This window comes from Macrotis lagotis, unplaced genomic scaffold (genome assembly GCF_037893015.1).
Source record: "Macrotis lagotis isolate mMagLag1 unplaced genomic scaffold, bilby.v1.9.chrom.fasta BILBYCTG245, whole genome shotgun sequence".
Taxonomy (NCBI): domain Eukaryota; kingdom Metazoa; phylum Chordata; class Mammalia; order Peramelemorphia; family Peramelidae; genus Macrotis; species Macrotis lagotis.
In genome coordinates, this window is record NW_027422152.1 from 42605 (window position 1) to 68143 (window position 25539).

Genomic DNA, 25539 nt, shown 5'->3' on the forward strand with positions numbered 1-25539 from the left:
AGAGAGAAGATAGTGGAGAAGTAAGGCAAGACAGGAGAGGGCAATAAAGTATATTGAAAATAGCATTGAGGGGCTACTAGGTGGCGCAGTAGATAGAGCACCAACCCTGGAGTCAGGAGTACCTGAGTTCAAATTCGACCTCCAAAACTTAATAATTACCTGTGTGGCCTTGGGCAAGCCTCTTATGCCCATTGCCTTGCAAAAAAAAAAACCCAAAAAACAAAATAGCACTTAATATGAACACCAGCTGTTCATTATTTGGAGGAAAGTGGCAGAATTTTGGGAACAGAAACATAAATCTCAATTTGTTGTTGTCTAATTGGCAAAAACATTATGGAGACAGAGTTAATAAGGTAGTCATTTAGAAGGCAGAATGAAAGCAACAGGGCAGGTTTTCCCTCTACCTCTTTATAGAAACCATCTTTGAATATAATTTCATAATTTAATCCACTTTTGTTGGAATAGATTACTCTTTCCCTCCCAAGATGTCATTGCATTGAAGGGAGTATTTATTTTCAGGAATCCTCTTAATTTCTAAGTGCTCATAGAATTTTGTTGAATATCTGTCTGATATTTGAATTTGTTTTTAGCATTAACACCTTAATTTTTTAGTTAACAACTCACCAGGAACTAAGTGACAGACAGCAAAGGCAACAGTCAGAAACAAGAGATGCATGGGATGGGATAGAGGGAGAGGGAAAGTGTCAGATCAGGCACAGAGTAAAGAAGGCTGTGTGAAGGCAGCATTTCCTGGGAACTCCTTCCCCCGCAAAACTCCAAAAGCCAACAAATGATGACTCTAGCAAAACTTTAGAGGGGCAGAACCCACAGAAACACTGAGTGATACATTTTCCCAGTCCAAGCTAACTTAGAATTTCTGCAGGAAAGGTGTGTTTCACCAGGACTGGGGGTTAGAAAAAAAGTAGCAGCTGCAGTGCAGTGCAACCCAGTGCAATCCAGAGATTACCAGAAACAGCTTGAAGGGGTGGTGAGAGAACTCTGCTACAACAGAATGAGTGTGCAGTGATGAGCACAAGCTGCAGAAACTGCATTGAGAATTTGGAGAAAGCAGCCTGCACCCCCAGAGATGGTAAGGGAAGTCTGCAGAGATTTCTCTGTTCTCCATCACGGTAGGATTCTGCTGTTTGCCTACACTCAGATCCAGGATGCACTTTGGGTTTCCATACTAAGTAGACAAGCTAGATCCTTCTTTATAGCTCCAGGGCAGAGGAAAATGAGGTGATCATCTACATATTAAAGCACAGGAAAGAGAGCATAAAATCTTGGAGGAATCAAGGTTGCAGGGGTGTGTCGCCCCCCAAAAAACCCCAAGGCCTTGGAAGTGCTGTAAATTAGTCTTGGACTGAGGAAATGAGTAAACAGCAGAAAAAGAATCTGACCATAGAGAATTACTTTGGTCCCATGGAAGATCAAAACACATACTCAGAAACACATACTCAGATGATGACAAAATTGAAGCTTCCATATCCAAAACCTCTCAAAGACATAGAAAATGGGCTCAGACTATGAATGAGCTACAAAAAAGACTTTTAAAAGTAATCAAGGGAGATGGAAGAAAAATTGGGAGTAGAAATGAGAATGATGCAGAAAAATCATGAAAAGCAAATCAACAGCTTGGTAAATGATAAACCAAAAAATACTGAAGAAAATATGTTAAAAACCAGTTTAGGAGTAATGGAAAAAGCAAAACAAAAGGCAAATGAGGAGGGGAATGCCTTAAAAAAGAGAATTGGCCAGCTGGAAAAGGAGATACAAAAGCACTCTGAAGAAAATTATTCCTGAAAAAGCAGAATGGAACTAAAGCAAGCTAATGACTTTGCAAGAAATCAGGAAGTAATAAAGCTCTTCCAAAGAAGCCAAAAATTCGAAGAAAATGTGAAATATCTCATTGGAAAAATGAGCAACCTCGAAAACAGACCAGAAGAAATAATTTAAAAATTATTGAAAGCCACGAACAGGAAAATAGTCTAAGCTTCATTTTTTTTCTAGAAATAATATAACAAAATTGCATGAAATCCTAGAAGCAGAGGGTTAAAATAGAAATCAAGGCAATTCACCAGTTACCTCCTGAAAGATCCCAAAAGTTAAACTTCCATGAATATTACAGCCAAAACTCCCAAATCAAAGAAAATTCTAAAAACTGCCAGAAACAAAAAATTCTACTACTGTGGCTTCATAGTCAGGATTACACAGGATCTGGCAGCATCCACATTACGGGCTTGTAGGGATTGGAATATGATATTCTGGAAGGCACAAGATCTTGGTTTAAGACCGAGAATCAGCTCCCTAGCAAAACTGAACATCCTCTTTCAGGGGAAACAATGAGCATTCAATAAAATAGGGGACTTTCAAACTTTCTTATTGAAAGATCCAGAGCTGAACAGAAAGTCTGATCTCCAAGTGCAGGACTGGTGAGCCACAGACTGAGTGCAAGAGAAGGACTAACTATGAGGAGCTTAATGATATTGAACTGCTTGTATTCCGGCATGGAAATGCATATGAACTCACCTGAACTTTCTCATTTATAAGAGCAGTTAGAAGGAGCATATATGGACAGGACACAGGAAGGAGTGGAATATAATGGAATTACATAGTAAAAAGATGGATTCAATGTGTGATAAAGGAAATTACTGGTAGGAATGGAAAGGAGATGAAGAAGAAGCTAAGAAATTTCACATAAGAGGCAAGAAAAAGCTTTTTCAATGGAGTGGAAAGGGGGAAGCCAAGGGGAAGGAGTGAGCCTTCATTCTCATCAGAAATGGCTCAGAGAGGAAATAACATACACACTTAATAGGGTGAGGAAATTTATCTTACCCTAGAGAAAATGAGAAGAAAGGGATGGGATAAGCGGGAATGGGTGGAGGGAAGGTGGGAACAGGTGACAGAAGAGAGGGAAGATCGAGGGAGAGAGCAGTCAGATTCAACACACTTTTGGACAGGGCCAGGATTAAAGGAAAGAGAGAATAGAATAAATGAGAGTGGGGAGAAATAGAGTGGAGGTACATTTAGTAATAGCAACTATGGGAAAATTTGTGAAGCAACTTCTTTGGTGGACTTATAATAAAGAAAGCAAATCACCCCAGAGACAGAGCCATTTAAATCTGAACACAGACTAAAGTATATATTTTTTTTTCTCTCTCACTATTTTTGAGATTTCTCATATTCTTGGGGGGAGGGGGATTTACGTTTACTCTTATTACACATTCAGTTTCTATCAGTGTGTGGCATGGAGGCAATGTAAAAACTGTTAGACTTCGAGGGGAGGATTGTGAAATTCAAAACCTTACAAAAATGATAGATACTACTATTGTAATAATTGGAAAACAAATAAAATATTAAATTAAAAAGAAAAAAAAAAGAAATTGTTAGGTCTAGAAAGGAATCTGGAGGCCATGATCACCACAGAAAAATTTACCTCCCACACAAGTTTGCCTAGAAATGACTGATTGTGCCACTTGAAATCAGTATAAATAGCTACTTTTCAAAAATGAGATTTATTTTTCTGCTACATGTAAAGATAGTTTTAGCCATATTTTTGTAGCAGTTTCAGTTTTCTCCCTCCCTTCTCCCAACAGAGAATCTAATAGATGTTATACATGCATAATTATTAAGCATATTTCCATATTAATCCTGTTGTGAAAGAAGAATCAGAGCAAAAAGGAAATAAATCATAAAACAAAATTTTAAAATAAAAATTGTTAAACTTTAGTCTGCCGCAGACTCCAGAGTTTCACAAGTCCTTTAAAATTGTCTTTGATGGACTTGAGCCAAGTCCATCATAGTTGATCATCCCATAATGGTGTTAATATATACAATGGTCTTCTGATTCTTTCTCACTTCCCTCATCATCAGTTCTTGGAAGTCTTTCCAGGCTTTTCTGAAGTTCTACCCCTCATGATTTCTTACAGAACAGTAGTGTTCCATCATAGTCATATACCACAACTGCTCAACAATTCCCCAAATGATGGGCATCCCCCCAATTTCTAATTCTTTGCCACCACAAAAAAAGCTGCTATAAATATTTTTGTACATGTAGGTTTTTTACCCTTTTTTTGATCTCCTTGGGTTATAGACCTTGTAGTGGTATTACTGTATCAAAGGGGGTAATATTCAGTTTTATTGCCCTTTGAGCATAAGTTCAAATTGCTATCTATAAAGGCTGAATCAGTTCGCAATTCCATCAACAATGCATAAATAGCCACTTTTGCCATCATCCATGCAGAAAAATCAGTGTGGTAGAAAATCAGTATGGTAAATTAGTGAACTCAAGTAGAAAAATGAGTACCATGAAATAGAATATTGCCTATATATGACAGAACTTTGCACTTTCATTCTGCAAGCATTTATTAAATGTAATATGTAAAAACCCCTGAACCAGGTGCTCAGAATACAGAAACAAAAATAAGACGGACCCTGCCCTCAAAGAATCTACATTCTATCTGGTGGGGTCAGGAATGATAAGTCCAGAGATAAGTAAGTATAAAATATAATCTAAAGTAATTTCAGAGATTGTGGGGAAACTACAAATAAGTGAGGGTATCAGGATTGTCTCGTAGAAGGAGCACTTGAGCTGAACCTTAAAGAGATCTAGGAACTCAAAATGTTTAGATGAGGAGAAAAGAGCATTCTAGGCATTGGGAATGGTCTCAGCATTGATTTATTGCTTCGACTGATTCAGACACTATGCAGATAACCTATGCAAAGGCAGAACTTAGTAATGAAATATAGTAAGTCTTTTTTATTGGAATGTAAAATACATGAGGGGAAGAAATAGGCTGGACTGAGATTATGGAGGGCTTTAAATACTAAACAAAAAGTTCATATTTTGTCTTTCAATGGGAGTTTTTAATCTTTTTTGTATCTGAAGCTTACAGACCTGAGAATTATATTTTTATATGTGTAAAACTAAACACATAAGATTAGAAAGAAACCAATTGCATTGAAAGTTATCAAAATATGTTTTAAAAAAGCAAGTTCTTGGATTCTAGCTACGAACCTACATCCTAAAAGCATTAGGGACTTAATGAGGTGATCAGCCCACTCTCTGCTTTAAAATCATTTTGACATCTTATGTGGAGGATATGTTAGAGATTACACTTGAAACAAGGAAATTAGGTAGGAGCCTATGACCATAATCCAGGTGAGAAGTGATAAAAGCCTAAACCAGGGTGATGGCCATGAACCTAGAAAGAATAGGGTGCTAGAGATATTGTGGAGATAGAATCTATAATATAGTGGGGGTTATGACAGCAAGAACTCAATAATGAACAAGATTAAGAACAACCCGTGTGACCAAGAAAATGATGGTACCCTTGACAGATAGATCTAATTTTAGCAAAAGGGTCCTTATTTCAGTTTCATTCTAATGAAAGTTACAAGGAAATTACATTTATGTTTGGAGGAACCAGGAAGTGAAGGTATTCTTTATCTTCTCAGTCTTTATTAGAATATGTTTAAAAGGAACCCTTGAGATTTATTTTATTTATACTCAGAATTTAACTACCAAATTGGGATTTAGTGTAAGCAAATGAAAGATGAGAATTCTTAGTTTTTCAGAAATTTTAATCTCATCCTACTTTGACCTTGTATACCCAACTTAAGTACCATATGGCCCATTTTCACTATAGAAAATTTTCCTTATTGAAATCATAGGCATATATTATTTTAATTTATTTTCTTGGTTTTTGCAAGGCAATGGTGTTAAGTGACTTGCCCAAGATCACAAAGCTAAGTAATTATTAAATATCTGAGTCTGGATTTGAATTGAGGTCCTCCTGACTTCAGGGCCAGTGTGCCACCCAGCTGCCCCCCAAAATCCTAAGAATAAGTAAAGTAGTTAGATCTGGATTTCCTAAGTCTCTTCTAGTTCTTATCTATGATAGATGAAATTTAAGTGGGACAATTCAGTCATTTTCATTTACAGTTTGCTGAGTTGCCAGTTGTCCATTGCTGTTTGCCATTAATGGGCATGACTATATGTTATCTTGTGTTGTTCTGCTCCACTTGAACATCCGACACTATGAGTGCTGGAAGAGTGAAAAGGCATATATTCTTCAATAAACCACTGATAGTTCTTGTCAAGGAGCAGGTGGAACTCTTTCACTTCGAAAATGCTGGTGCTGGGGCAGCTAGGTTGCACAGTGGATAGAGCACCAATCCCAGAGTCAGGAGGACCTGAGTTCAAATCCTGATTCATACACTTAATTACCCAGCTGTGTGACCTTGCACAAGTCACTTAACCACATTTCCTTGGCCAAAAAATATGCTGATGCTGCAGTTCGCATTTTATTATATAGATATAAATAATGTTACAGTGGGGAAAGCAGTGAATATTCACTCGATTAAATTGTACTAAATGATACTTTAAGTAAGAGCAAAACAAACTTTCATTAGTATCATCTTTAAGGAAAGATTTGATAAGCCAGTTTTGTAAACCAGGTTGTGAGTATTTGGCTAAGAAGAGAAACTTTAACCAACTTCTTTTAAGCATTTTATTGATGAGACAAGAATGATTTAATTAATTTAACAAATTTAGTCACTATATGTAATAGAAAGTAATGATAATAGCATTTCTAGCAAATATAGAACATGTATAATTACCTATATGCTTACATAACTATTTACATGTTTTCCTATTTGACCACAGAATTATAGAACTATGCTATTTTTAAAATACTCCCTAATATAAACATTTCATTGGTTTCATAATAAAATTTAGCTACTCTGAATTATCAAGAGACTACTGCTTTGTACAGATGATATTTTGTCCTTGTTTTGGTGTGCACTAAAAGCAATTGGTAGGAAGCCCTGGGAGTCAAGATTCTAATTCAAGGTCTTTCGAGGGGTATGCGACTTTGGACAAATCACTTCCTTCTTTAGACTTCAGTTTCCTCATCCATGAACTACTTGATGATCTCTGGGATCCCTTTCAGATATTAATTTTTGATAATCTAAATTAGTGAGCTAAAGAAAGAGAAAGAGATTTAAAAAAAATAAGGGGTGAGGGGGAAAAGGAGAATCAAGGTGCATATGTCAATTGTGATTACCCAGATTAATATTTAACAAATGATATATTTACTATGAGTAAAATTTCACTAAGATAGTTTTTAAAATAAAAATCATTATGGGTTAGGATCTCAAAGTAATTTCCTTCCTCTCACCAATAGGGAAGAAACTTTTGCATGTGAGACATTATCATTTGTCTTAGAAATTGTGATAGAGAAAGAGAGGAAAATCAGATACAGATTTCCATTCATCCCAGGTTTAAGGAAAACAAACTCAAGGTTCAGAGAAATTAGAATTCTTTGAACAAAAGTTTTCCATAGGAATGCAATACAAAGAAAAAGAAAACTCAAGAATGGAATTCTGAAAGTCAGAAAGAAGGTAGCTGCACTAAAGGGGAAATGACTTAAATATGCACAAACGTGTTATTGTCCAGCTTAGACTTTTAAAAATAGAAAAATTGGGAGCAGAGTAAAAAATAGAAAGGCATGCCTGTAAATAATGGTCTTCAGGCACCCAAATTCAGAAAGAACTGAGACTCACAAAGAAAAGGAGAATTTTTTTTGAACTAGAGAAGAACATATGTCCCAGTGCTCTCAAAAAGATATATGAGAAGTCATATTCCTTGAGTTCTAGAAGCAAACGGATGCTACATCGAGGCACTGGATCTAGCTAACATTTTCTAGAATCTTCACATTTAAGGAAGAACATTGACAGGTTGGAAAACATCCAGAGGAAGACAGTAATATGATAAGAGTTCTTGGGATATTGCCATATGGAAATTTCTTGAGGGAATTGCAGAAGAGATAATATGAAAAGAGATGATTTAATAAGGTGTCTTCAAGTTACTTTTTTTGCAAGGCAATGGGGTTAAGTGACTTGCCCAAGGGCATACAGATAGATAATGATTAAGTGTCTGAGATCATATTTGAACTCAGGTCCTCCTGACTACGGGGTGGGTGCTGTATCTACTGTGCCAGGCAGCTGCCCCTCTTCATTTTAAGGATTGTCATATAAAAAGTGATACATATTCTGCATGAGTTGTTGCTATGAAAATAAATTGTAAAAGAGTCAGCTTTAGGCTCAGTATAAGGAAAAAATTTATAACAAGACTATTAAAAGCTAAATGTACTGCATAAGGAGTAGGTAGGTTCTCCCTTATTAGATGTCTTCAAGCAAAAGTTGCATAAACACGTACCCAGCAAACTTTAGAAAGAATTGTTGTTCAGATATGGTTGGGATTAGATAACCTCTGAGAATTCTTCTAAACTGGAAATGCTGGGGAAAATTCAAGCCCTCACCATAACAGTTTATGTGCTTTGAATAATATTTTTCAATCAAGAAAATTGTGAACTCCCTTGGAAGCCATTGTAATAGAATTCAGCATCTGTCATTCCTGTTTATTTCTTCTATCTTGGTAAAAATGCCTTTTTTGCCGAAGAACAAAAATTTCTTTTATATAGCTAATTTCATTTAAGTTTTCAGTATTTCCTTGCAATTATAGTTCTAATTTGCCTATTTTGGTAAACAAGGGTTTTGTTTTAAATTTAAAATATCGATTAAAACTGTTAGAAATATTTGAATATAAAATAATTGTATTTTATTTTAATATTTTAATTCTACCCTTAATCAAAAACATATACATATTAAATTCTTATTGTGATTTTTTTTGCAAGGCAATGGGGTTAAGTGGCTTGCCCAAGGCCACACAGCTAAGGTGATAATTAAGTGTCTGGGGATGGATTTGAATTCAGGTACTCCTAAATCTAGGACCAGTGCTCTATCCACTGTGCCACCTAGCTGCCCCCTGTGATTTTTATAAAGTTAAAATTTATATTATAAAATTTGTTAAGTAATAAGACATTGTTTTGCAACTTTACTCTTTTTTGGTTCTTCTCCTATCTGACTGCTCCTTCTCGGTCTTTTTTGTTGTATTTTCTCTTTTCTTTTACTTGGAAATTTCATCAGCTCTCAGTGGTTCAGTGACTTTCCTGAAGGTGGCTCCCTAGTCAAAACAAAATATCCAAAGATCTTAATGCCATTTTAATGTATTAAACTTTATGTAGGAGGTGGCTAGGTTGCACTGTGGACAGAGCACTGGCCCTGGAGTCAGGGGTACCTGAGTTCAAATGCGACCAAAGACACTTAATAATTACCTAGCTGTGTGGCCTTGGGCAAGCCACTTAACTCCATTTGCCTTGCAAAAATCCTTAGGAAAATACTTTATGTAGGAAGGTAATGTCTGGGACTACTCTGAGCTCTTCCAAATTCTTCTCCAAACAGTTTCAAAATAATAGACTTCAAAACAAATGTTGGACTGGCAGAACCAACAAAAGATAGGGTGAAACAATTTTCTAGCAGGACAGTTCGGAGAGTGAATCTTAGGGGCAACTAAATGAGCAATGATGGTGGGAGGGGTGAGGGGGGTGAAAAGCTGGTGACGAGAACCTCTGCTGGGACTGGATACCAGACAGGTTCATTGCCCATGTTTAGTTCCAGGTTTCAGTCCCAGGATGAGGAGGAAGAGAAGCAGTAGTATACCAGAGCTTTCAGCTACAGGGATCTTGTTCACAGTTCCAGGATGGAGAATAGTGTTCCTGTTGGTTCACAGACTAGGAGAGCAGGGACCACATCTTTGCTTAAATCATACCAGCTTAGAAGAACGAAAACTGTAACAGACTCCCCAGAATTAGCTTGAAAAAAGCAGCACAAAATCTTGTCTAAACAGTACCTTCCTCCTCGCCCCTTCACCATGGAATCTGAGACCAACTTTAACACAAAGTAAAAAATCAAAAAATAGACTGAAAAAATGAGTCAAAAAAAGCAAAAGAACATGACTATAGAGGTTTACTATTGTGTCAAAGAAGATCAAAACACAAACTCAGAAGACAACAAAGTCAAATCAGCTACATCTAAAGCCTCAAAGAAAAATTTGAATTTGTCTCATGCCCCCAACACCCACACAAGAATTCATTGAAGAACTTAAAAGGGATTTTAAAAATCAATAAGAGAGATAAAGGAAAAATTTGTAAAAGAAGAGTGGTGCAAGAAAATCATGAAAAAGACTCAATAGCTGGCACAGAAAAATAATGAAGAAAACAAAACCTTAAAAAACAGAATAGAACAAATACTGAAAAGAACATCTCAGAAAGCAAAACTGACCATCCCCCGGACCCTATCCACTCCAAGCCATCATCAACATAACTGCCAAAATTATTTTCCTATAATATCAAACTGACCATATCATCTCCAATAAACTACCATGACTCCTTGTTACCACTAAGATCTAATAAAAAACTCCTGTTTAGCATTAAAACTCTTCATAACAATGGACTCTTTTTTTCCCAGTCTATTGAGATTTGTTCCCACTAATTATTCCCATTTTTATTCCTATTCACTCTTTTAACTGTCCAGCTACATTGGTCTTCTTGACTTTCCACATGCACATAATGTTTTATCTCCTATCTCTGGACCTTAGAATTGACTTTTCATTATTTCTGGAATGATCAACTTTCTTGTCCTTCATAACCTGTTACTTTTGTCTTTTTTCAAGGAAATCTTCCAGGTTTTTCTTCTTTTTTTCAATTAATAGTATTTTATTTTTTCCAATTATATATATATATATATATTTTTTTCAGCATTCCTTTTTTTAAGATTTTGAGTTCCAGATTTTTTCTCTCACTGTAACCTCCCTCCAAAGTACAGCTCATAATCTGATACAGGTTAGGCTGTATTTTTATCTAAACTTCCATTTCATAAAACAGATTATAGAGAACAATTAATAAATTAAGTTCCTCTTCAGATATTGATTATGGAAAGTAATTGTTGCTTATGTAATTATATTATATAAAAGTGTGTGTATGTGCCTATATAATATATTCCTTAAAATAAAGTGTTAGTCTAAGATTGACCTTCTAGAAATTCAGCACCTGTGATATTTAGACTTTCTGGTAAGAAATTAAACAAACAGTACTGTATTGACTGGTACTTTTAAAAATTAAAAATGAAAATTGAAAAAAAATAATCATTCAATGAAAGAAAAAAATTCATCATAATGAGATTATTAATAGAATCCATTGACTTATTTAAATCATTGTAATTGGCATGTGGACACTACTAACTTTAAGGAAAGATCATAAGTTTGGATTAAGTGGTCATCCTTAATAAAAGAAGCATAAACAGAAGCCATTGAAAAAGGTTTCTCCTCCTATTTATTTGACCTTTAGTTATGATATAGCTGTGTATGTTATGGTAGATTTTAGAGTAATATTTACCAAATTATTAGAATGTAGGAATTATTTTGTGCATTAAAATTTTAGTTGTAAGTTTTCATCCAAGAATCTTCAGTTAATCAAAAATTATTTAAGGGCTTCCTTAGTGCTAGACACTGAGGAGAGCTGGGGAAATGAAGAAAGGAGAGGAAAACCAACAAGGGCTGCTTTCAAGGAATATATTTTCTAGTGGAGGATATAGCATATAAATAAATGGCATTATCCTCTGGGCAGACCAGGAAAGGTGTCCTTTGAAAGATGGAATTTGAATTGAGTTTTCAAAGAAACCTGCAGCATACCACATGCTGGGAGAAACCTGTCATCTTCATACTACAGATAAGTATTTGTGAAATAAACCAAGGTAATAGAGTGTACTGGAGGCTGGGAGAAGAGGGAAGTCATCTTGCAGGTGATAGCATTTGAGCTAAGCTTTGAGGGAAAATAAGGTACTTAAGAGGGAGGGATGAGGATCTAGGACATTCCAGGTATGGCACAGATAGCCTGCACTAATGCAAAGAGACAGGAGAAGAAATGTCATGTTGGGAACTGCAAGAAAACCAGTTTGACTGTATTGTAGAGAGTCTGAAAAAGAGTAATACATGAGAAGCATAGAAAGGTTGTTTGAAGTCGTATTGTAAAAGGCTTTAAACTTTAAAAAAGCATGAAGAAAGGTATTTTTATTGTTCCTAGAGATAAGAGGAACCATTGAAGTATATTGAGCAAGGGAGTGAGAGGATCCTAGGCTTTTAAGATATGTCTACATAATAAGACACTTGAAAATTATCTTATTTCAACTTTTAAATAAGAGGCACCTGTACTTCAAGCCTCACTAGATGGTCTTCTAATCTTTGCTTGAAAACTTCTAGAAATGGGAATGTAAATGAGGAAAAAGTTTTTCATGTACATAATTTGTAGGTCTTCAGATTATTTCAACCTCTTTTAATTTTGATATACTTATCTTGTGAGATGCTAATCTAGAACCAGATTATTTTAAACTGCCTCATTGTATTGTAAAAGTGAAGAAACTGGAGCAAAGCTAAAGTGATTTATCCACTATCAGTCAGATATTTGTGAATAACTTCATATTGGTTGAAGTTTTTTGAGTAGTTAAAACTTTTGCATTTATAGTATGAAATCAGAATACCCTTTTTATATGATAATTTCATCATAAATTTCTTACTAAGACTTTCTCGAAGGATTTTGTCATTGTTTAAAAGATATTAAAAAATAAATAAATATATGATTAATTTTTCTATTGTCTGTTATAAATAGCAATCTTGTGGTCACAGATCTCGCATCCTAGAATTCTAATGAAAATGGAATTTATCATTAGTTTAACATTACCTTCTGTACATACTCCTTTTTTATGTTGCTTCATTGTAATGTTTGGTTCCTGGGGGTAAAAATTACAGAAAACCTTATAAGAAATGCAGTCATACTATAGATACAAAAATTTCCCTTGTTTTCCATATGACTTGTAGGCTATGTAATTATTTCTTTTCATTTGAGATGTTTAATGCAAATCCTAAACCAGATTTTTTTAAAGCTCTCTATGCTAAACCGATTATTTATCTTGTTCTGCTTATGATTCCCCATCCCTTCAATGAATGACAGTTAAAGAGAAATTGACTGCAGGTCCAGACGGTGAAATAGCTATGATCAGTGATTTCTCTACTCTGTCCAGTAAGTATTAACTGGCATTTTTCTCCCTTTGAACTATTTTAGAAATAATTTTATAGAACTTGTGATGGAATAGCATATGTAAATTTATGTGTAAGCAGGAGCCTCACATTAGGGTTTTTCTGAACCCTAAAATATTTTGGATGCCACATTTGGGAAATTCACTTAGGAAGAAGAATGAGCAGGATTTCAGGCCTATAAACATCTCATCAGTTTCAGAGATGCATATAATTCCCTATTTTATTAAGGATGTGAACTAAAATTTCAAGTGCAAAATTATTTTGCCAATACCAATTCTTTGCTAGATATTGAAAAACTAGAGTGTATACAAAGGATTGCCACCATTATGGTGAAGAGTTTCAAGAGACTGCATAAAGTTGACTAAGGCAAGAAAAGTAGACTTTATTCAAATTGTGGAAGATCATAAATGCCAGACTAAGGAGTTTATTTTTTCTACTTTAAGCATAGAGGGCTACTAAAGGTTTTTGAGCATGGGAGTAACATAATTTTCTTTGTGCTATTTGAAAACTATTGGAGAAGGAAGAAACTGGGCCCAAGGAGACCTGTTACTTTTATTACAGTGTCCAGGAAAAAGTTAATAAGGACCTGAACTAGGATAGTGGCAAGATGTGTGCATGTAATATGAGACTTGAATGTGGTGACATCATCACAAAGAGATGATTTTCAAGGAGGATGGTAAGTTTAGTTTTTGATATAGGGAGGTTGAGGTAGCTGCAGAATATCAATTTAAAGATGACTGGTGAACAGTTTGGGAACACAGGTTTAGAGTGAAGGGGAAAGATTAGGACTGAATATACAGCTCTGGGACTTTACAGTGTGAAGAAGAGTACAAGGTAATTGTAATTGAAACTCTGAAAATGAATGAGATTGCTAAGGGAGAATTTGAAAGAAGAGAATAGTGCTGAAGACAAAGCCTTACTGAAGATGGTCAAAAAGATAGTAGGAAAAAAGAATGCAATATCATAGAAAGCCAACAGAGGGAACACAACAAGGATAGGACAGATGCAGTGGTGGTCAAAAAACGCAAAGAAAATAAAGGCCAAAAAAAAAGACATCAAATTTATTCATTTTTCTGCCATTGGAGAACTTAGCACACTTTTCATATAGAAGCCTTCTGAATAAAAATAGCTTTTATATAGCAAGCCTATGCAGATTATTATGAAAATAAACTTGTTGAAGAGTTAATTACAATCTGAATATTTTTCTAATCATCAGTTACTGTTTGTTACATCTAAAAAAGTAACCATATTAAAATCATGTTAAAATTATAAACACATGACTATGTTTGTCCATGGGTTACCAAATGATGAGACCTGAAGAATTGGAATATAATGAAACAACTTAAACTTTTATATTTTTTTAGTAATAATAAGTGTCACTGGGTAAGCCAATAGTTTACCTCAATTATATAACATGTATTAAAACTTCACAGCAAATTCAATATGTTGCTTTTAATCTATTATCAAATTAATTCTAATTTAATTGTTGGAAATGAAAGATGGAGAATGAGGGAGTAACTCAGATTCCTGTTTGAGATTATTCAGGCCTGAAGTTCAGAGTTTTTTATATTGCAACTTCATTCATTTTAAGATAAAAAATTATTATCCTGGCCTCAGAGAAAGTTACATTAAATAGTTTAGGCAGAATCTAGGTGGCACAGTTAATAGAGCCCCTGTCCTGGAGTTAGGAAAACCTGAGCTCAAATCCGACCTCAGATACTTGATATTTACTAGCTGTGTGACATTGGGAAAATCACCTTCTCCCCCCAAAAGAAACAACATAAAATAATATAATTAATCTTGTTTTCCTTGATCTGTCCTCTGTTTTTTTAAAACGTTTCTGATCAGTCAGTAAGCATTTATTAAGTGACCAGAACTGTGCTAGTCATTGAAGTACAAGTACAAAGAAAGTCACACTTCTCACGGGGAGTTTACATTCTAATGGGAGAAGACAATATATAAACATTTATAAAGAATAAATATATAGTGAATAAATTCAAAAATAACTAAATATAATGTGAGCAACTAGGTGACACATTGAATAGAGTGCTTGACCTGCAGTCTGGGAGTCCTGAGGTTGAATATTGCCTTGGCAAATTACTTAAGATATGTGATCTAGAACAAGTCACTTAACATCTGTCTGCCCTAGTTTCCTCATCTGTAAATTGGAGCCACTGCCAAAGATAATTTCTTTTTTTAGGATTTTGCAAGTCAAATGGGGTTGAGTGGCTTGCCCAAGGCCACACAGCTAGGTTGTCATTAAGTGTCTGAGGTCGCATTTGAACTCAGGTGCTCCTGACTCTAGGACCCATGCTCTATACACTACACCACCTTGCCGCCCCAAAGATTATTCTAATAAACTCTTTGTAAAATATATACATACCTATTTAGAAAAATAAATATTTGTAGAATAATCTGTAAAAAAATAAATATTTCTTTGCAAATCTTAAGGCATCATATAAACACTAGCTAATAGCAGTTTGGGAAGGAGGTTACTAGCAATTGGAGGGAATCAAGATTAGCTTCATACAGATAATGGTGATTGAACTGCATCTTAAAGGAAAATAGGGACTCTTTGAGCAGTATATTTTAGGCATGTGGAGTGACTAGTGCAGACAGAGATAGGAGATGGGAATCTGTCAGAAGAGGCCAATGAGATGGGATCTCAAAATTTAGCGGGGGGATAATTTCATATCAGGCCAAAAAGATTGTTTACTACTGGGTCATTTAGTGCTCTTAAAGGGAAACACAGGATTTTATATTTTATCCTAGTTCCATCATGAATTCACTGAAATTTATTGTGTTGAAAAGTCATATGGTTCAGATCCATAAAGGAAAATTACTTTCAAAGTAGTATATTAGGTGATGAGAGACTTGAGGCAGAGACCAATTAGGAAAGGAGGCATTTTCAAGAATCTAGGCAAAATGTGATGAAAAGTTGTGAGGAGCCAAAGGAGAGGGGTTTTTTGGGGAGTATAAATGTCAAGATTTGTCATTACTCTGAAATGGAATCCATAGGCTTCATCGGACTAATACAGGGAGTCAGTGACACAAACATGGATAAAAACTACTAGTATTGATGAAAAGGTCATACTATAGAACTGTGGAGAACACCTACAGTAGCTAAGTGGTATGGTAAAGCAAAGGAGCACTTGGGTTCTCAATCCAAGAGAAGATAATATCACAAAATACAGAAGTCAAGGAGGGCACTCCTAAGGAAGGGGGTGTACACTAATGTCAGTTGTACCATGATAAGTCAAAAAGGATGACAACTGAGAAAAAACATCAGATTTGTCACATAAGAAAGAAGTCATTGCTACCTTTGGAGAGAGTAGCTTCAATAGAGTAATGAGATTGGAAGCCAGTTTGCAAAAAGAAACAAAAAAGAATAAAAGAACTTCCTAGGACCCAGTTGAACCTGAATAACATGAACTTGTAATGTAGCACCTTTACGGTAAGCTTTTTCTCAAGGAAAAAAAAATAAAACCATGCTCTGTGTTTTTGCATACTGTCTAAATTAGTAGTTACTTAACAAATAAAAGTACCATTCTTTTTTCCCCACAAACCATTGTAAATAAGAAAGCAAGAGAAATGTTATCTCTCATTCCTACCTCTGTCTTTATTGAAAAGAGAAGAAAAACCAATATATCACCAGGAAGTGCATAATATATTTCATCTTCAGTCCTCTGGTATCATTGTATGGATTATAGTTCTTAGAACTTTCAAAATTGATTGTCCTTTTTTTTTTGGTGTGACAATGGGGTTAAATGACTTGCCCAAGGTCACATAGCCAGGTAATTATTGAGTATCTGAGACTGAATTTGAGCTCAGGTCCTCCTGACTCCAGAGCCCAGTACTCTTATCTGCTGTACCAGCTTGCTGCCCTGATTGTCTTTTGTATTGCTGTTATTTTGGGAGGATGGGGTGAAGCAGTGGAGTTACGTGACTTGCCCAGGGTCATACAACTAGTGACAAGTGTCTGAGGCCATATTTGATCTCAGTTCTTTCTGTAGTTTTGTTATACTTATACAAGTTGTTTTCCTGGTTCTGTTCATTTCATTCATCAACAGTTTTATAAGTCTTCAAAACTGTTATTTTTTATAATATTGATTTTTATAGTGCAAATTATTCTTCTGGTTCTGTTTATCCACTTCAGCATCAGTTCATGTAAGTCTTTTTATGTCTCTTTGAAATCATCCATTTCCTCATTTTTAGATAACACAGTAGTAGTTTGCCGTATTCATAAATCACAATTTTAAATAAATTCCTCAACTGATGGATTGGATAGCCATTTAGTTTTTTTACTACCATAAAAAATTACTATATTTTTGCACATGTAGAACTTTTTTTTATTTGTTTGGGAAGGGGAGTGCTGCAATACTGCTGGGTCAAAAGGTATTCAATTTTTAATAAATTTTGTGTATAGTTCATAATTGCTTTCCAAAATCAGTTTGCTCATTCACAGGACCACTCAGCAGGTCCACCTGTTTTCCCACAGCCCTCCTACCATTTAGCATTTTCCTTTGTATTATCTTTTCCAATCTGACAGACATGAAGTGAAATATCAGAATTACTTTGATTTGAATTTTTAGCGGTTTGGAGCATTTTTTATATGACTTTAGATAGCCTAGGTTTCTTTGTTCAAGAGCTTATTGTTCATATCCTTAGACCATTTATCAATTGGGGAATGACTTATAGTGTTATAAATATGAATCTGTTTTTTATATATCTTGGAAGTGAGATTTTGATCTTTCCTTTATAGAAACTGTGCAAAAACTTTAGTTTTGTGTAATCAAAATTATCCATTTTTTCCTTCTTTATCCATTGTTTGGTCATAGACTTTTCTTTTAACAATATATCTGATAGGTATCTTTTTTCCCATATGTCTTTTTATTTTCTACTTTATCCTTCCTATTTCTGTGTCTTCTGCTTCATACCTGCATCCATATTCTGCAAAATGTTAGATTGAGTAAGTGTAGAGAGGACATAAGATGATTATTTTACATGATATTTTGACAGTTCTGGATATCTGTATTCTTTTTTTATAGCACATTAGAAATAAGAAAAAATGATTGGATATTAATTGATGAATAGTTAAAAAAAAGTAATGTTAGTAACATAAAAAATCTTACTCCATAGTTATTTAATTCACTTGTGAATTTGACCTAAAAATGTGAGACCCAAGTCCCATATTTCATGGGAGTGTATATGTTCTCATATATAAACATAATTGCTGTAGTCACTGTCAAGACAGACTTGAGATATTTTTTTTTGAGCTCTCCTGTTGTCTTCAGCCACTAAAGAGTTCTAGGCAGATGGTGAAAGTTTGAGGATAGTTAATAGATGTGACATCTGTGGGTCTCCAGACTTGATGCTTCATCTCTCTCTTTTCCCTATCACTCAATTAATATAAATGTAAGTTTTTGTATGTGTATTTACATTTATAAATTTATTATAAATTTTACAGGAAAATGGCTTTACTGTTATTAGCATAATGGAATTAAATATTGCTTGTTGCTTTCACTTGTCAAATATATAGAACTTTGTTCTTAGAAATGGACTACACCCTGGTGAGTCTCCTAGTAGCTTGCTAAAAGATTTGACACAAATATGGTTCTTCATCTTAATTTACTTATCTAAGGAAATTAATAGATTAATACTCCATCGAAATATTTGCTTATGTCATTTGATGAGTAAGAATATATTTAGATCCTTTCTTCTTTTAAGAGACTTTTAAAGGCACTATCTTATTTAACCTCATAATATCCTACAGGTAATGTGGGGAGAAGCAAAATGTGTTACTGCCATTTTGCAGAGGGAGAAACTCAAGCCCAAAAGCATTTAATGATCTTCCTGAAAATATCTAGCAAGGAACTGGTATTGGCAAAGTAATTCTGGACTCTAAATTTTAGTTCATATCCTTAGTAAAATAGAAAATTCTGTACATCACTGAAACTTATGATATTTTTATAGGCCTGAAATCATGCTCATTCTTTTTCCTAAATGAATTCTTATCTTTTTTTCTATTGTTGACTCCTAAAACTTTCTTTGAATTTAGGGCATAACTGAAATAATATATTGAAACTCAAAGTAATGGCTCATCTTCTCTCCCCAAAGCACTCTTTACTTCTGACTTTAATCTCTCTCAAAAGCTTTTCTTTAAGTTTACCTGCTACTTCATCTTTCATACATATTAAATTATGAATTCTCTTGATTTTAACCACAATATTTCTCAAAATCATCCCTTTCTATTATGCTTCTGCCCTTCACATATGCTTTTTCTGTCTTTGTTCATGATGTTGGAAATGATTTTCCTTGTGCCTTAAATATCCTTTCCATCCCAGTCTTCTAAAATCCTACATTTCCTTCAGAATTTAATCAGAGTTCATACTTGATCACTTTTGGCCCATCCACAAATCATAAATTGTCTTTACTTTTACTCACTCCCCATAGCATGTTATCCTGTTCTGTGCTATATTTTTTGTAAATTTTAAAGGATCTGTAATGCCATCTGTGTTGGATACACCTTTCATAGATCAGATTGCATCTTCTATACTGTCTCCAAGGCTTTTTAATAAATCTCTTATAAATGTTCTAACATTGTAGAAGCCTTCATATTATGATTTTAATAGTATACCAAGTTCCAGTATATTACTGGAACAGACCAGTTTTTTAAATGTCCATTTTGACTGAGTGACCATTTCATCTCCTTTTTTGCCAATCATGTCCTCCCTTGTAAGTAATCCTTAAAATGAATTATAAATTATTGTAGAATATATTATTTAGCACTGTATATCTATATGTATCTTAATAGCTTGTGAATTCCATGAAGGCAGGAACTATGTTCTAATTACCTTTGTATCTCCCCCAAGTACCTAGTATATACATAATAGCAATATGATAAATGGCTCTTGAGTGGTTTATAGAACATTTTTCTTTTGAAGCACTAAATAATGAAATCAGTCAAATGCAGGAGAACTTGGATGCATTGTAGAAGATGGAGAACAGTATCGTCTGTCCACATTCTCAGAATGTGATGAATATTAGAGGTAGAACATCTGTGTAGCAGGTCAGCTTTCTCCCCAGGAAAGATAAAGAATTGCTGAAATAGGTGATAGAAGAGAAGCAACAGCAATTCCTGTTAGGCTCACTTATTTGAACTCCTGTAACAAGAAAAGAAGATGTACTCTATAGTTTCCACAAATCCAAAGTTTTCTCCTAGAAGGAAGCTCTCTAGTTAGTATCTGGAATTTTCTGGTAAAGACTGTAGATATCTTGAAATGTACAAACTTATCCTTGAAACCATTTATTCAAAGGTCAACAGTTTAGAAAGATGTGTTTCTTAAATATTTTCTCAAACTTCCATTGATAAATGATATTATGTTACAGCATGCTGCTGTGGTAATTACTTTTTTAATAATGTTCATTCAGCTTCTCCAAAGCTAATGTGTCTATTTGTGATGAAATGCTTTAGTATATTTAAAACTCTAAATAAGTTTTACAGACTATATATTTGTGTCATTTCATAGTGAAACTATTTGCTTTTTAGCCAAGCCCATTTATGTGGAAATTAGAAAATGCATATGGTATTTCAGAAAACTTCGTTTGAAGTTTAAACCATGGGGAAAAATACTTTGGTTTTTTGTTTTGTTTTTCCTTAAAGCTTGGTAAAGTGTGCCTGACTATTCTCTGTCAGGTCTTGACGTGTTCACACCTGCAATGTTTTGATGCAACTCTGTGTATTCAAATGAATGAGAAAAAGCCAAATTGGGTTTGTCCTGTATGTGACAAGAAGGCTCCATATGAACACCTCATTATTGATGGGTAAGCCACTTTGGAAACACAGCTTATATTCACAACTTGAAAAACGGTGGTGTAAAGCAATTTCAAGACTTTACTCGTTCGGCTTGTCATCTTGCTTTGGAAATGCACATTTTTATTATTTTTGCTTGTAGTACTTAAAAATAGTAAGCTATAATTTTGAGTAATTAATAGTTCTAATCAGGGTTACATTTTATGTCATTAACCAATATGTATATAGGCTATCTAAAATCATGTGTAAAAAGGGTCATACAACTCTACAAAAGGCAAAAGTTAAACTTTCGGTTACCTCATTTCTACAGATTTCCCACTCACTGAAGAAACTGCCCTTTTCTCGCATTTTTAAAATCTTCTCTTCCTCAGATACATTTCCTCATTTCCCCCCCAAATACTCCTAATATCCTCATCATAATTTAAATTTTTAATTTATTCTGTGTTATGAATTTTGTGATGGGTACATACTTGATCTGTGATACCAAATTTTCCTTTCTTCCTGTTTTACTTGGTATTTTGGAACATTCTTCTGAATTTGTAACCCACCTTTCCCCCACCTGCCAATTATTCCCCCTCTGACATAGAGTAAAAGAATGTAAGAAATGCTTGTTGGTGACAAAGATGATGATGTTCATCTATCTTGTAACAAGTGTAATGAGGCAAAAAAAAATAATATATATTGACCATATCTGACAGGGCCTCTAGTCTCCTCTCTGCTGAGAAGAGAAGTATTTCATTACAATCTAAACAAAATATTAGTAATTAGTAATATTAGTAATTAGTAATATTGGTAATTAGTAATATCGAATTCCGATACATTCGATTTATTTTTTTTAATATTTATTTAATTATGTATTTCCCAAACAAATGTGAAAAGAATTTATGTTCTTTTTTTTTAAAATTTTGGGTTCTTAATACTCTCCTCACCCATCCTACTACTACCCCTTTGTCAGGTAAGCAGTATTGATTATATGTGTGAAGTTTTGCAAAACATAATTCCATATTATCCATATTGGAAAAGAAAACACATATTTACACCAAGAAAAATATATCCTTCTCTACAGAGAGAAATCATCTTTCCTCAATGAATGCTTTGGAATTGTCTTGGATTCTTGATTTTATCAGAGTAACTAAGTCTTTCACATTTGATCACCATTATAATATTGCTGTTACACCTGGTTCTGTTCACTTCACTTGCGTTAATATAAATCTAGGTTTTTCTGAAACCATCCTGTTTGTCATTTCTTACATCACAATAGTATTATCATAATCAACTATCTCAACTTGTTTAGCCAGTCCCCAATTGATGGACATCCTCTCAATTTCCAAATCTTACCCACCACAAAAAAGAGCTGCTATAAATATAATTGTACAGATAGATCCTCTTTCCTTTACTGTGATCTCTTTGGGACACAGAGTTAAGAGAGGTATTGCTGAATCGAAGTGCAAGCACTTTGATAGCCCTTTGGATACAGCTGCAAATTATTCTTCAGAATGGTTGAACTAATTCACTCCACCAAGTCTATTAGTGGCCCAACTTTTTTTTACCCCTCCTCTAGTTTTTTGTCCTTTTCCTTTTGTCACGTTAGTCAATCAGATAGATGTGAGGTTACCTCCTCAAGAGTTTTATAAATTTGCAGTTCTCTAATTAATAATCATTTGGAGCATTTTTTCTTGTGACCATTGATAGCATTGCTTTCTTCTTCAGAAAAGTTTCCATTGATATCTTATCAGGCAATGACTCTTAGATGTTGAAACAAACAAATTAAAAAAAGGAGAATTCTAGTCTGCTTCCCTGTAACTCATGAATATTTTCAGTCATTGCTACAATATACGGATTTTCCATTTTTGCTTTAAATTTTCATAAACATAATAATTCTTAGTGCTCTTCTTTTTAAGTATGTTCAATTTTCATAAAAAGTTTGATATTCATAAATGATTTTTTTTTCTTTTTATAGTTTATTTATGGAAATCCTAAAGTACTGTACACATTGTGATCAAATACAGTTTAAAGAGGATGGATCTTGGGCTCCTATGAGATCAAAAAAGGAAGTCCAGGAAGTTTCTGCTTCTTATAATGGAGTTGGTGGTGAGTATTTACAAATTTTATGCTAATGTGTGCATTTCACTGAAAAAAATTGCAGTAAAAAACCTGGTTTATGATTATCTCAAGCATCTTAAAAAAATTATTTAGTCTTCAGAAACAACTTTAATTTAATTTTACTTTCTATCTAGATTTTTCCAAAGTTTTTGATAAGAGATTTCAAAGTAACATAATCCAAAAACTCATTGCTAAAATTGTGTTTTTGAAATAGTATGCTTTTCTATTTTCATTTTTCTAAATTTACTTTTTGATTTTTCTTTCTCATCTTTTCCCTCTCTTGTTCTGATTCTTCTTTCACAACTTGACCAATATAGAAATATGTTTAACATAATTATACATGTATAATCTATATCAGATTACCTGTTGTCTTGGAGAGGGGAATGGAAGGGAAGGAGGGAGGAGAATATGGAACTCAAAATCATACCAAAATTGAATGTTTAAAACTCTCTTTACATGTAATTGGGGGGAAAAATAACAAAAAAGAGAAGAAGTAGCATGCTTTTAACAAATTTGAATATGAAGTGATTCTCATTTCACTTGTTGTTTGTCATGGCTTTTGTTTTATTTTCTCTAAGAAGCCACCAAAACTTAAATTTAAATTTATTAACCCACACTTTTTAACCACCTGAGTACCTTGTCATAAAACAGAGTACTTGGTTTCATTACAAAGGGGCAATATAAAGCACACTTATAAATTGAATTATCAAAGTTTTAGCAACTCATAATAAACTGATTGAAAACAAAAAAAGCAGCTCACCTTTCCATGTTTCATATTTATACTGTCAGTATAATGAGTTCAGACTTTAACTGATGATTCCTTAGGTTTCTCAAAAAGAAAGAAAAGAAAATATGAAAAATGTATTTTCTTTTTAAATTGTATTGCTCTGTTTTTTCCTCAGGATGCTTGGGTTCCCCCTTGGATCACCAGTTATCTTCTCACTATCAATCTTCAAACAAAAATAAGAAAGTAGAAGTAATTGATCTCACTATAAACAGTTCATCAGGTGAAGAAGAGGAAGAACCAAGTGAACCTGTCTTTCTGGATCTCCTGCTTCTCCATTAAATAACAAAGGTTAAGTGTGAGTGTGATAAGGAATTCATTTTTACTTAAAAGTTTTCAAAACAGAAGTAATAGTACTGCTTCTCATTTTTAATTAATTTTCATTAAAAGCTTGAATACCCCAAAATGAAATTTCATCTTCTTACTTTGTTTAGGGAAATCCCTAAGTATGATACTGATTATGAGATCAAAACAAAAGGTCCAGGAAGTTTTAAATTTAATTACTGTTTGCAACCTTCGGTTCATCTTCTGGTTCTCTCTCTCTCTCTCTCTCTCTCTCTCTCTCTCTCTCTCTCTCTCTCTCTCTCTCTCTCTCTCTCCCTACCATATAGAAACATTTACTAAATCTTATTAATTGTAACAATGACTAGTCTTTATGAAGCAGTGTAAGATTTGCATAGTGCCTTACATAGCTGATCTTTTGTTAGGTTGTATACAAGAGGCATGGACTTCGTATATAGAAAATTGACACTCAGTAAGGTAAATGACATTCGCATAGTATTAAAGGCAAGATTGAGACTGCTAAGCATTGATGCCAAGAATAAATTTATCACTGATCCATGCTGCCTTTACAGCATCTCTCTACCCAAAGGAATAAATACAAACTTCTCAGTTTACAATTTGAAGTTCTTTTTAATTCGTCTCCTATTTGCCTTTCAAGGCTTGTAATATATTACTTTCCTTCAAACAATATACTACCCCAATCAAACTGACCTTTTTGCTATTTTCTCACATATTATCTCTTTGCCTTCCCACAGGCTGTTGCCAGTTCCTGGAATAAATTTCCTCATCTACAGCCACTTAGAGTGTCCCCATTTTCTTATAAGTTCAATTTAAGCATAATCATATATATGAAGCAATTCCTGGCCCTCCATTTAATTTTTCTCTCCCTTATGTATACATCTCTCCATTTGGAGAATGTAAGCCCCTTAAGGGCAGGTACTATTGTATTTTTTGTGTTTGTGTGCCCTATTGCCTAGCATATTGTAGATGTTTGATTAAAGGCTTGTTGATAGAGTCTTTGACCTGTGTGATATCCACTTTTCTCCAGTTAGCCATCATGCTACTTCAAATCCTCATTATGTTCAGCTTGAATCAGTGCTTTCCTAATTCTTTTAATCAAACACACCATTATTAAAAAAAAAAGTTGTTGGTAGTCCATGCTCCCCTGATCTGTTTATATTTACTTATTTACAAATTATTTACATGTATTATTGTAGACTTACAGTCATGTTCTGTCTTCTCCAACAGACTTCTCCCTATCATTCCCGTTCACTTATCTTCAATTCTTATTGTTTTGTTGTCTGCTTCCATTCTTCCTACAAACATGCCTATATTTCTCCCAGCCTCAAAAAACCAAAAGCCTCATTTCATCCAGCCAGCTGCACCATGTTGTACCATTTCTCTGCTCTTTTTGGCTAAACTCTTTAAGAAGACTATTAACATCTGGTGCCTCCTTTTCTTTTCTTCTCACTCTGTTCTTAACTTCCTAATGCCAAATTCAATGTCTTTTTTCAGTCTTCATCCCTGACCTCTTTACATTAGTTTACACAGTTGATCTCCTCC

The 25539-nt window shown here is 34.2% G+C and overlaps 1 pseudogene; it reads left to right on the forward strand.

Moving 5' to 3' along the window:
* The window catches only part of LOC141504130 (E3 SUMO-protein ligase PIAS1-like), a 50654-nt pseudogene that overhangs the window by 13409 nt on the left and 11706 nt on the right, over window positions 1–25539 (forward strand).